The following is a 12,903-nucleotide window of genomic DNA, read 5'->3' on the forward strand; positions in this document are numbered from 1 at the left end:
GAGGAAAGGAAAGCGCGAGCATAAAGATTCGCGGAAGCTTACAGAAAGCGCGCGACTAACTATTATAACCAGAGCGTGAGAGAGAGAATATTCAAGGTGGCCGAATTGGTTTTGAAAATCGCGCCACACGTACAAAGAAATGCCAGTGCTGGAAAGTTTGCCCCGAACTGGGAAGGCCCGTTTATGATAAGGAATGTGGCAAAAAGCAGATACTATAAGCTCAGACGTATGAATGAAACCAAAGTCAAGACGCCCATCAATGGAAAGTGGCTGAAGAAATTCTACGCATGAAGCATACCATGTAAACAACCGTTATGAGCAATAAAAGTAAGTTGATAAAATAGTGTATTCACAAAAGTTCTCAGGGAAGCCAAAGGCGCCTGATTGACTAATAAAAGGTCTCAGGGTAGCCAAAGGCGCCTGATCGACTGACAAATTCACAAAAGGTCTCAGGGCATCCAAAGGCGCCTGATTGACTGACAAAATTAACAAAAGGTCTCAAGGCATCCAAAGGCGCCTGATCGACTGACAAATTCACAAAAGGTATCAGGGAAGCCAAAGGCGCCTGATTGACTGATAAAATTTACAAAAGGTCTCAGGGCAGCGAAAGGCGCCTAATCGACTGACAAAAGGTCTCATGGCAGCCAAATGCACCTGATTGACTGACAAAATTTACAAAATGTCTCAAGGCAGCCAAAGGCGCCTGATCGACTGACAAAAGGTCTCAGAGCAGCCAAAGGCGTCTGATTGACTGACAAAATTCACAAAAGGTCTCAGGGCAGCCAAAGGCGCCTGATAGACTGACAAAAGGTCTCAGAGCAGCCAAAGGCGCCTGATCGACTGAAAAATTCACAAAAGGTCTCAGAGCAGCCAAAGGCGCCTGATTGACCGACAAATTCACAGGTTCCAGGACAACGAAAGAAGGGGGAGTGGGCGCGTTTAACTAACGCCCGCCTCACCCAAAACCCCTCTGAAAGGATAAAAAAAGGGGAGGGGGGGAGTAGGCGCGTTTAACAAACGCCCTCCCGACCCAAAACCCTTCTGAGAGGATAAAAAAAAGTGGGGAGTAAGCGCGTTTAACTAACGCCCGCCCCACCTAGAACCCCTCTGAGAGAATAAAAGGGGGGGGGGAGTAAGTGCGTTTAACTAACTCCCGCCCCACCCAAAACCCCTCTGAAAGGATAAAAAAGGGGGAGTAGGCGCGTTTCACAAACTCCCGCCCCATCCAAAACCCCTATGACAGAGAAAAGAAGGGGGGAGTAGGCGCGTTTAACTAACGCCCGCCCCACCTAGAACCCCTCTAACAAAAAAGGGGGGGGGGGAAGTAGGCGCGTTTAACAAACGCCCGCCCCACCCAAAACCCCTCAGATAATAAAAAAGGGGGAGGGGAGTAAGCGCGTTTAACTAACGCTCGCCCCACCCAAAATTCTTCTGAAAGGATAAAAAAGGGGAGGAGTAGGCGCGTTTAACAAATGCCCTCCTTACCTAGAACCCCTCCCAAAAAAAAGAGAGTGGGGTAGGAGGTGTAAACGCGTTTAACTAGCATCTTACTTTACCGCCCTTGCAAAAAAAAAGGGGGGAAGGGGGGAAAGAGCAAGCAGATTCAGCAAACGTCTACCCCACCCAGTAATCCTTGACACACATGAACATAAACATTATTCTCAAAAAAAAAAAGAAGCAAAATCAATTACACCAATTCAAAGTAAAAAAAAAACAACAAGCATATAAAAAGAACTAAACCAAAGATGTCCCACAAAGGGACACACAACCTAGTCAGCCATAAACGCCCGACACCGGGCATGTCCGCGTCCAAAGCCTCCACCATCAAACAGCCATCGTCGCACTGCGCAAGAGAGATAAATGAAGGTCCTGATCAGCTTCATGCACTAAATGACTGATGTCTTGAATAATTTCACCCTCAGCCCCGGCTTCACGAGCGAGCGAAAGAGTGTCCTCATGATCGTCATACTCTTTACGAGTTTTATCACGATGGATTAACCGAAACGTCCACAACAAACCCGTTTTCTCTTTCAGAACCAATAAACGAGCCAACTCATCCTCGAGGTAGGAGTAAGATACAAGCGTAGACGCGGACGCTAAAGTCAGGGTATGCCCAAGAAGTGGTAAACCCCCCTGATGAGAAATCCAAAGATGACAATCTGAAATGGCACGATCAATAGTAGCCATCATCATCAAAGAATCCGCGTACAATTGATTGGACGCATCACGAGCGGTAACAGCCTCGTCCAACGCCCGCTGTATCTCTAGCGGCACTCAACTGGATGATTCGGTTTGCCGAGCAGTTTGATACGCCTCGTGCTGCACCCTGAAGTTCGCACGCTTAGCATCCATATTCACCTTTCTCTGGGCTCGGAGCTCTTCCACCTCGGCTCTCACGAGCAAAAGTCGCTTCAACTAATCACGCTTAAAAGCCTCCAAGACTAACATGGATATAGGCGTCAGGGCTATGTACCCATGGAGAGAATTAGCCATGCTGGCGATTTGCTGATCAAAAAGAAAATATATATATAGACGATGGCCTAAACTGAGAGACAAGAACTACATACGAAGATATATATAAGAGAGGCTGGTATTGGTCACGATGCAATTAATCACGTTCATCCCTTGCATTCCTAGACACGTGTCAACCCCACACTAAGAGAAAGGTGGAAGCCCCAATATGAACCAGATGTAAACACTGGGGACTCAGGAATTAAAGTTCATGACCGACGTAACAGCGTTCGAAAGATTAAAGGTAATCCATTAACCAAGGGAGAGAAATCTAAGGCAAACAACAAAGGGAGATAAACATGAGAATGAAAAAAAATTGGGTACAAAAGAAAATGCGTAGAAAGAGCAATAAACGAAAGAGGACGTCTTCAAAACATCGCGTGATTCAATCGTCTATCAACGCACGACAACGAGCGATGTTCTGTCCACAGCCTCCGCCATAATCCTACTCTCATCACACTGAACATTGGCCTGAGACAACCCCCAATTGGCATCACTCAACAACTTATGGATATCTAGAATGATCTTCCGCTTGGCCTTCGCCTCACGAGCTAATGCAAGAGTTCCCTCATGCTCATCATGATCCTGATGTGCCGCGTCTCGACGGGTTTGCCTAAAATCACGCAAGTTCGTCTCCAAGGTAAGACGGGTTCACGAGCGCAGAAACGACATTTAAAGATAGAGTGTGTCCGAGAAGACGGGGAGCCGCATGACCAGAAACATGCGAGTGGCATTCAACAATGGCATACCTAACGGTCGCCTTCATCATTGCAGATTCAGCAAGTAACGACATAGGAGCATTACAGGCTGTAACAGCGTCATCCAGGGCGTGTTGAATCACAGATGTCAATCGTCCGACCCCCTCGGCGGCTTGACGCGCTTCGTAACGTTCCGCAAATTGAGCGCGCATGAGATCTATGCTCGTAAAGCACCTCAACCTCGGCTTCTACCAGCAACAAACGCTCCAACTCCAGCTTGTTGAACATCGAAACTAACGTGGGAACTGGTGCTAGAGTTAAAACGTACCCGTGGAGAGAATGAGCCATTTGAGAAATATGACCGGCAAAGGAGAGGAAGGTGAAGATGAAAACTTAGATACCTAGACTGCGAGCCCAACGTTACTATATAAAGAGAAGAGCGTCATAAATTACCTGACAACCGCTCTGTTCCCGGCGACATGTGGTGCACGGAAACGCGAAAGGATTTGACTGGATTACCCAATAATTAATCCAATAGTCAGGGGACTAATGTTGATACATGAAAAAATACCCCCTCAAAGAGTTGGGGGTGCCCCTAAGAATAGAGGTGAGCTTGGGTCATGGTATGGGGACTTGGGGACTAAGCCCAAGTCCAAGTAGGAAATACCCATGAAGATGAAAAGATATGGGAGGAATTAACAAAGAAGAGAAAGGTTATGTTAAAGAATGACACTAAGGGTAATTAAGAGGAGTTAGGACATGTAGTAAAAAAAGCGGATTTTAGGAAAGGCTATAAAAGAAAGGACAAGGTACAATAGAAAGGAAACTCTCTCTCATACTATTCTAAGAAAAGTGAGGTCATCTTGGTGCACTAGGACGGGTAGGACCTAAGGAGAATTCCGGTATTAACAACAGACACCAGAATTTTGTTAACGAGGAAACTGCAAATGCAGAAAAACCCCGGGACCTAGTCCAGATTGAACACACACTGTATTAAGCCGCTACAGACACTAGCCTACTCCAACTTAACTTTGGTCTGGACTGTAGTTAAACCCCAATCAATCTCACACTGATCCAAGGCACAGTTATGCTCCTACGTCTCTGATCCCATCAGGATACTACATACTTGATTCCCTTAGCTGATCTCACCCACCACTAAGAGTTGCTACGACACAAAGTCGGAGACTTTAATAAACAAATATGTATCACACAGAAAAGTCTACGGTAATAGATAAATCCGTCTCCCACGAAATTACCAATGAGTTTTGTTCCGTCTTTTGATAAATCAATGTGAACATGAACCAATTGATAAAGCAGACTTATATTCCCGAAGAACATCCTAGTATTATCAATAACCTCACAATAATCTTAATCGACGCAACAAAAAAAGATACTGCGGAATCACAAACGATGAGATGAAGTGTTTGTGATTTGTTTTATATCTTGCCTATCGGAGATATCAATCTCAACCCAATTATTACAATTGTGCTCGTACGAGACAAACAACAAGATCAGATCACACAATCCCAATGAAGTCTTTAAGTCGTTAACCTGGTTTAGAAGAAGAAACCAAAGGTTAAAGGAGAATCGACTCTAGCTTAGAACAACTAGTATCACACAAAAGGTGCGGGGATTAGGATTCCCAGTTGCTAGAGTTCTCCCTTATATAGTCTTTCAAATCAGGGTTTGCAATCAATGTTAGCTTGATAACAAAGCATTCAATATTCACTGTTAAATGAAAACCTGATTAGATTCAAGCTAATATATTTCAACCGTTAGATCGAAAACTATCTTGTTACACACAAATGAAATGCATGTTTCTAGGCTTGTGTAACTGTACCCAAACTTGTACATTTGTTGGTTCAACAATAGTCAACCAAATGGTTAGCCATATGAAAAAGCGTGGGTCTAACAACACCACCCAATATTTCGCTTAGCAATCTGTATGGACAAACTCCAATATACTTTTTATGAGAATCAACTAGACAGTTAGAATCAATCAATAAAAATATATATCAAAGAGTTTATATCTCAATCTCTCGATTTGATCTTTACTCAAGCAAATGAAAATCTGCGAGTCTTTATCAAAGAGATATAACTTGGACGGTACCAAAGACCAATATCCAAGGATCAATCGATATCAATCAACAACAGAAGGTTGGATTTCCAATTGATGATCTTAACATACAACCTGTATTATTTCAATTATATAAAATATAATGCAGAAAAGAAATAACACAGACACCAGAAGTTTTGTTAACGAGGAAACCGCAAATGCAGAAAAACCCCGGGACCTAGTCTAGATTGAATACACACTGCATTAAGCCGCTACAGACACTAGCCTACTCCAAGCTAACTTCGGACTGGACTATAGTTGAACCCCAATCAGTCTCCCACCGATCCAAGGTACAGTTGTACTCCTACGCCTCTGATCCCAGCAGGATACTGCGCACTTGATTCCCTTAGCTGATCTCACCCACAACCAAGAGTTGCTGCAACCCAAAATCGCAGACTAGATAATAAACAAATCTGTCTCACACAGAAAAGTCTATCAAAGGATAAATCTGTCTCCCACACAAAAACCCTAGGTTTTGTTCCGTATTAAGATGTAAAATCAAGGTGAACAGGAACCAATTGATAATCCGGTCTGATATTCCCGAAGAACAACCTAGATTAATCAATCACCTCTCAACAATCCTTCTTGACTACACAAGCGGTTTGTCGAGGAATCACAAACAATGAGACGAAGATGTTTGTGACTTCTTTATCTTTCCTATCGTAGAACTCTCACGATCTCAAGCCAATAAAAGATTGTACTCGTACGATAGAAGATGCAAGATCAGATCGCACAACTACGATAAAATTAGTATCGGTCTGGCTTCACAATCCCAATGAAGTCTTTAAGTCGTTAACCTGGTTTTAGAGAAGAAAACCAAAGGTTAAAGGAGAATCGACTCTAGCGAGCGCACTGGTATCACACAGACGTGTGAGGATTAGTTTTGCACAATGCTAGATGTCTCCTTTATATAGCCTTCAAATCAGGGTTTTGCCTTAGTTACAAAGCAATCCATATTCACTGTTAGATGAACACCTGATTTAGATTCAAGCTAATATTTCTCAACCGTTAGATCGAAAACTTAGCTTGTCACACACACTTGGGTAGACGTTTACTGGGTTTGTGAAAACCATTCCCAAACGTGTACGTGTATGTTGGTTCAACATAGTAACCCAAAAGGTTAACCATATGAGCATTTCATATTAACCTAGTTCTTCTTCACCATAACTAGTTCAATTGACTCAAATGAACTAGTTAGAGAGTTGTTCAATTGCTATGAGATCTTATGTAACTACACAAGACACAATTTAAACAAAGATGATTCGACTCGACGGATCGGCTCATGAACTTTATAGCCATGGTTTGCATAAAGCATTCTAATAGACGCATTTATGTGTCTAATTTGTCCTCAATGTTTCGTATTGTTGGTACTCGTTTTCGTCCTTATTATAGTGTTTTGTGTATTTTTAGGTATTTTTGGAAAATAAATATTGTTGGAAAAATCGGCTCAAAAAATCACTCGGAACACCCCCGGAGGACACTTGCTATACGGAGCCCAGATTTGGTTAAGGGGCACCTCAATTACTAAGGGGCACCCCAAAAAGGCATCTGCTATTCACACCCCACAGCTGGTTAGGGGGAGACCATCTTCTTCATTTGAAACTTAAAAATTGGCGGGAAAAATGTGGCAGCTCTCTGAGAATGTTTCGATCGAAATTTGAAGATGTTCTAGGTGGACTAAAGGGCTGAAACTTCATGGGTAGTTATGATATGTCATAAAAGAGATGGTATGGGTGTTTGTTTCGATCAAATTTGGCTGGAAAATCCATGACAAGGAATCAGGGCAGCTCGTGCATGAGAAGAATAGTTCACGGGTTTTGGAAGATTTATGCGTGTTATGCTCGTGTATGATGACTCTAGAAACACTCTGGACCATGAAGAAGATAAATGAGGAGATTTTACAGCTGTAGAAACACGTGAGAAGCTAAAACAGGGAAGAATATATTCCCAGAATATTTTTCTTCACTGTCGAGTTTAATGAAAATTTGTGAGAGTTATGGCGTGATATTTTGCTGTTGTTGGGTATATATAGGGTGAGGGGATCATAGAGAAGGGAGACGGAGAGATTGGGAGAGAAAAAGAGCACCACAGAGCGAAAAATCTAATTTGCAGAGCTGCCATTTCTGCTGCTGCAAAACTGAAGAACACGAAGAACGGACCTACACCAGCAGTCGTTTTTGAACAGTGACAACAACTCATTCTGCGGGTCGCACTTTACAGGCAGAATTAAAAACACAACAGCAACAGTAACGGCTCTTTGTAACGGTTTTTGCAACAGTTATAAGCGTTGCAAACCCGATTCTTATTATAATTCTCCCTTATTCATCATTTGTAACCCTTTGTGCATAAATGAAATCAACTTTTAAGCGTGTTTCCAACATGATGAGCGGCTAATTCTCTCGTAACCAAGGCAATGGATGAATCTATTCACACATGAACAATGGGTAACTATTTCATTTTCTCTAATATTTAATTGTAATTCACTCAATCACTGCTTTTGCAGAGTTCTTAAAAGTTTATATAATTTTCTTCATTAGTTGTGATTCAATTAGATAGGTTATGCTTTGGTTAGATAATCTATGCTTAGGGGATACAATTAATTTTTGAGAATATGTTTGATTATTTGTGGATTAAGAAATAAAGGATTAAAAGGATAATTAGAGTTATGAAATATTTGACATCATTCATGTGTAATAGTGGATTCTAGTGTCTTGGTTATTTTCCAATCACTTGAAATCAATTTTGAGTTAAGTTTTCTATATTTTTAAGTTCTATTAAGTCTAGAATTCATTGCCTTCACAAGCCTCAACGAACTCTTTACTACAACATCATTGAAAATACCATCAATTTTGGCGCCGCCGACGGGCTTGTCTTTAGGATAGAGTTTTTAGATTTAGTTTTTTTTTTTTGTTCTTCTTTACGTTTTTGGGTTTTTGTCTTTTCCTTTCAGATTTTGGGAATTTGGAGCGAAAGAAATTTTTGCCAAAGCTTTTGGCGAATATTTAAAGACTTGAAGTAAAAGGCAAAGCGAAAGGAGCTAAAGAAGAAGATTTTTTTTTATTTTATAGAAAAAGAGAGAAAAAAAAGAGAGTGTTATTTTATTAGATTGTATTAGGAATTTTTTATTTTGTATTTTTCTTTTTTTTTGCACTTTATTTTTTGGACCTTTCTTTTGGACTTTGGACATTTGGACATTAATTTTTTTAAACCCTACGGAAGGGTAGATTAAATATTAAACTGTTTGCAGAGAAGGACGGTGATTACGATATCACCTCGGCCCCTCGGGTTCGTACACAACATAGGAGTTGTGGCCCGAGTCGACGACAACGGTTCATCCCCCGTCTGGAACGGGAGGTAAGTTTGTCGAAACACTCGCGAATCCCCTGTCAGCGAGTTACTGTATTCCTTCGTTTGCATATATGCTGAGGAACTGAAAACGGCTGTTTTAAATTCCTAGTAAAGGGCAAGGACTGGCCATACAAGATAAGGGTTCGGATTTCATCACCGTTCTCTTCTTGCCCGCCTTAGGAAAACGAAACCAAACGCGAACCTAAGCTTTAAAATTTGGAATAGAACGAGACCTATAGGGTAACGAGCTTAGTAGGAAAGTCGTTCGAAAAATATTGGTTACTCTTTTAGCATACTTCGAAGTTCATGATGGTTTCTGTGAGTTGAATGCGTGACTGCGCCGCCTTGTGATAGCGGTGAGGCCTTGGGTATCAAAGCTCCACTGAGCTTCCCTCGCCTCAATTCAACTTACTTTGACTCGGATTGATTCCAGAGGGGTTTGCTTAAATTGTAACGAATTCCCTTTCGAAGGATTAGAAGCTGGTCTAGAAACAATCTAAGTGGAGCCATCATGCTTTTTGTTTGCTAGAATTCAGTAGGTTTGTTGTGGTGGAGTCAGCCTTGTTGTGTTTGCATAGAACTTCCCTTCCCTTTTAGGGATTTTCGTTTTAGTTTTGTTTTTCTAGTGTATGCCCGAGGTCATTAGAGAACGGGCTTGGAAAAGAAACACTCTAGGTCGTCTGATTAGTGATAAACCTAGTAGTTCTTCTTGTGAAGGCGGGGAGCTCGAAGACTCTTCTTTAGAGAGCCCCGTTTTTGGAAACTTCAGTTTTGAGAATCTGTCTTTGTGAAGAAAGTACTCCTAGTCCTTTGGTAGTGCCAGAAATGGCAACTTTAAAAGCTTTATTGAACCCAACTAGGACCTCTCGTCCGTCTTGTATCAAGTTAGCTGAAACCGAGGCAAATTATGAACTCAAACCTGGGACTTTACAGATGCTCCCAACCTTTTTAGGAAAAGAGAATGAGAACCCCTATTTTCATGTTAGGGAATTTGAGGAAGTATGTAGTACTCTGAAAATTAAAAACCTTAGTGATGATGCACTGAAACTTAGGTTATTCCCCTTTTCCTTAAAAGATAAAGCCAAATCTTGGCTGTATAGTTTGGATTCTGAGTCAATTGAAACCTATGAACAACTTACATCTGCCTTTATACATAAGTTTTTCCCAAGGCACAAAACATCGTCTATTAGGACACAAATTTGTACTTTTGCTCAACAAGAGGGAGAATCTTTATATAGGTATTTAGAAAGGTTCAATGACTTAATATCTCAATGTCCTCATCATGGTTTAGAGAAGGTTAGGTTAGTTCAGATCCTCTACGAGGGTTTAGATTATTCAACAACAACCATGGTTGAGTCCTTATGCACAGGTGGGTTTGAGAATAAAACTGTTGATGAGGCGATGACATTTTTGAATGAAATCGCCAATAAGACCCAACAATGGGAAAATAATAGGGAACCCCAGAAAACAATTCTTCTAAGTAGAGGAAATGTCAATAGGGTAGAAGGATCCTATGAGTCAGATGCTAAAATAGCAGCCATAGCCAAAAGGTTAGAAGCGTTGGAATTAGGTCATTCTAGTGGTACTAGTGGTAGAATAGAGCCTTTTTGGGAAGACCATACTGTTGAAGAGCAAGCCAATGCTCTTTATAACAACACTAGATTCGATAACCGTCAGAAGTTTGACCCTTATTCAGAAACCTATAACCCTGGCTGGAGAAACCATCCCAACCTTTCTTGGTCTAAGGGCCAGAATCAAGGTCAGTCTAGTAACTCTCAAGCTCCCCCAGGTTTTGGCTATCCTAAGAATCCTTCAGCCCCGGCACAGTTTCAGAACCCTTCGGATAAGAAGATTATGAGTTTAGAAGAGTCTCTTGCTTTGTTAACTCGTAACACTATGCAGTTTCAGCAATCTGTTGCTCAAGGTTTAGAAGAAAATAAGAGAATAGGTCAGGCTAACTCTCAGGCTATTTCCGAGTTGAAAACCCAGGTTAGTCATATAAATGAGTCTTTAAGAGAAAGAGGTAAGTTTCCTAGTCAAACTCAACCAAACCCTAGAGGAATTAATGAAATAGGTGAAAGACCATCCGATCATGTAAATGCTATTAAAACCCTTAGGAGCGGTAGAGAGATAGACAACAAGGTTTCCATGCCTAATAGTGAACATTGTAGTTCACCCTTCTGAGCCAGAGAATGAGAAGACTGATAGAGTCTCCAAAGAGACCAATGAGGGTCCTGCTGAGCCCGGCTTTGTTCCCAGAGCCCCGTTTCCCCAGCTGCTAGTTCCGACTAAGAGGGAGTCCAACTTTAATGATATATTAGAGGTTTTTAAGCAGGTTACTATCAACCTACCATTGTTGGATGCGATTAAGCAGATTCCGGCTTATGCCAAGTTCCTTAAGGACTTGTGTACACGAAAGCGTAAGCTTAGTGTCCAAAAGAAAGCCTTCCTAGCTAGTCACGTGAGTTCCATTATTCAGAATACCACTACTCCTAAGTATAAAGACCCAGGGTCCCCTACCATTTCTTGCACAATAGGTAAACACCGTGTTGAGAAAGCTTTGCTTGACTTAGGAGCCAGTGTGAATTTACTTCCATACCATGTGTACCTTAAGCTAGGACTTGGTGAGATGAAACCTACCCAGATGACACTCCAGTTAGCTGATAGGACCGTTAAAATTCCTCGTGGTGTGATCGAGGATGTTCTTATTGAGTTCGACAAGTTTATTTATCCAGTGGATTTTGTTATCCTAGATACCCAACCTGTCCCTGACCCAGAGAACCAAATACCGGTGATTTTAGGTCTCCCATTTTTAGCAACATCCAATGCGATCATTAACTGTCGAATTGGTATTATGAATTTGTCTTTTGGTAATATGGCTATTGAGCTGAACATCTTTCACATTAGTAAGATACCCTAGGAACTGACGACTCGAGCGTAGAAGAGGTGAACATGATAGGCACCTTAGTGGAGGAGTCATTACCAAACACTTTGATAGAAGATCCATTAGAGAAATGCCTAGCTCACTTTGGGATTGATTTTGATGATGATGATGTGATTAATGAGGTGAATGCTTTGTTAGATTCAAACCCTTTGTTAGACACTAGTAATGGATGGAAACCTAAGTTCAAACCTTTACCCGTTCCCGAGTCTACCCTAGTTCCTTCGTTGGAAAATCCTCCCAAGTTGGACCTTAAACCGTTACCAGATACCCTGAAGTATGTGTTTTTAGGCCCCTCTGAAACTTTACCTGTGATTATAGCATCCGACTTGGATAGTGATCAGGAAAGTAGGCTAGTGACTGTCCTTCATAATAACAAGGAAGCTTTAGGGTGGACCATAGCAGATATTAAGGGTATAAGTCATATTGATTGTATGGATCATATCTATTTAGAGAGTGACACCAAACCTTCTAGGGAGATGCAACGTCGACTGAACCCTAATATGAAAGAAGTTGTTCGAACCGAGGTTCTGAAGCTGTTAGATGCAGGCATTATTGATAGACGCATTTATGTGTCTAATTTGTCCAATTGTTTATATTGTTAGTGCTCGATTTTGTACTTATTTGGTTATTTTATGTCTTTGTAGGTGTTTTTGGAGAAATAAGCTTTTGCGGCGAAATTGGCTCAAAATGTGGCATTTGAACCTCCGTAGATAACGTACCAGAAGCACCCCAGAAATACCCCGGAGGAACCCTGAAAAAGTGTTGAAAATATCCCAGAAAAATTACTATTTGCACCCAAGGGGAAAGTGTTATTCGGACTCTCACTATGGATAAGGGGTAACCCAATTCGGACATGTGCTAAAGGGACACCAGAACTGGATAAGGGGGAGGTCACCTTCACCGTTTGAAAACAAATTTTGGCGGGAAAATTTCCTTTCACCAGACAGATTTAGGGTTGGATTTTCGGACGAGTTTTAATGAGATTCAATCACTGATTCTCATGGGATGGACGTGATATGGATATACAATTCTAGTATGGATGATTTCATGGGCTTAATTGGGCTAGAATATCCGGGAGAAGCAATCAAAGTTAAAACAGAGAGACGTGTCCTGTTGTGCACTTTCAAAGATTTTGTGGAGATTTTGGGAGAGTTTTACGCTGGATAATCATGTATTTGGTTCTGTTCAAGTCATAGGAAGAGTTTGGTGGCTATTTTATAGCTAACAGACGCGTACAAACACTGACAGAGGTGATTATTGTTTCAACGGCAGAGAAGAAAAAAAAA

The sequence above is a fragment of the Papaver somniferum genome, chromosome 1 (genome assembly GCF_003573695.1).
Source record: "Papaver somniferum cultivar HN1 chromosome 1, ASM357369v1, whole genome shotgun sequence".
Taxonomy (NCBI): Eukaryota; Viridiplantae; Streptophyta; class Magnoliopsida; order Ranunculales; family Papaveraceae; genus Papaver; species Papaver somniferum.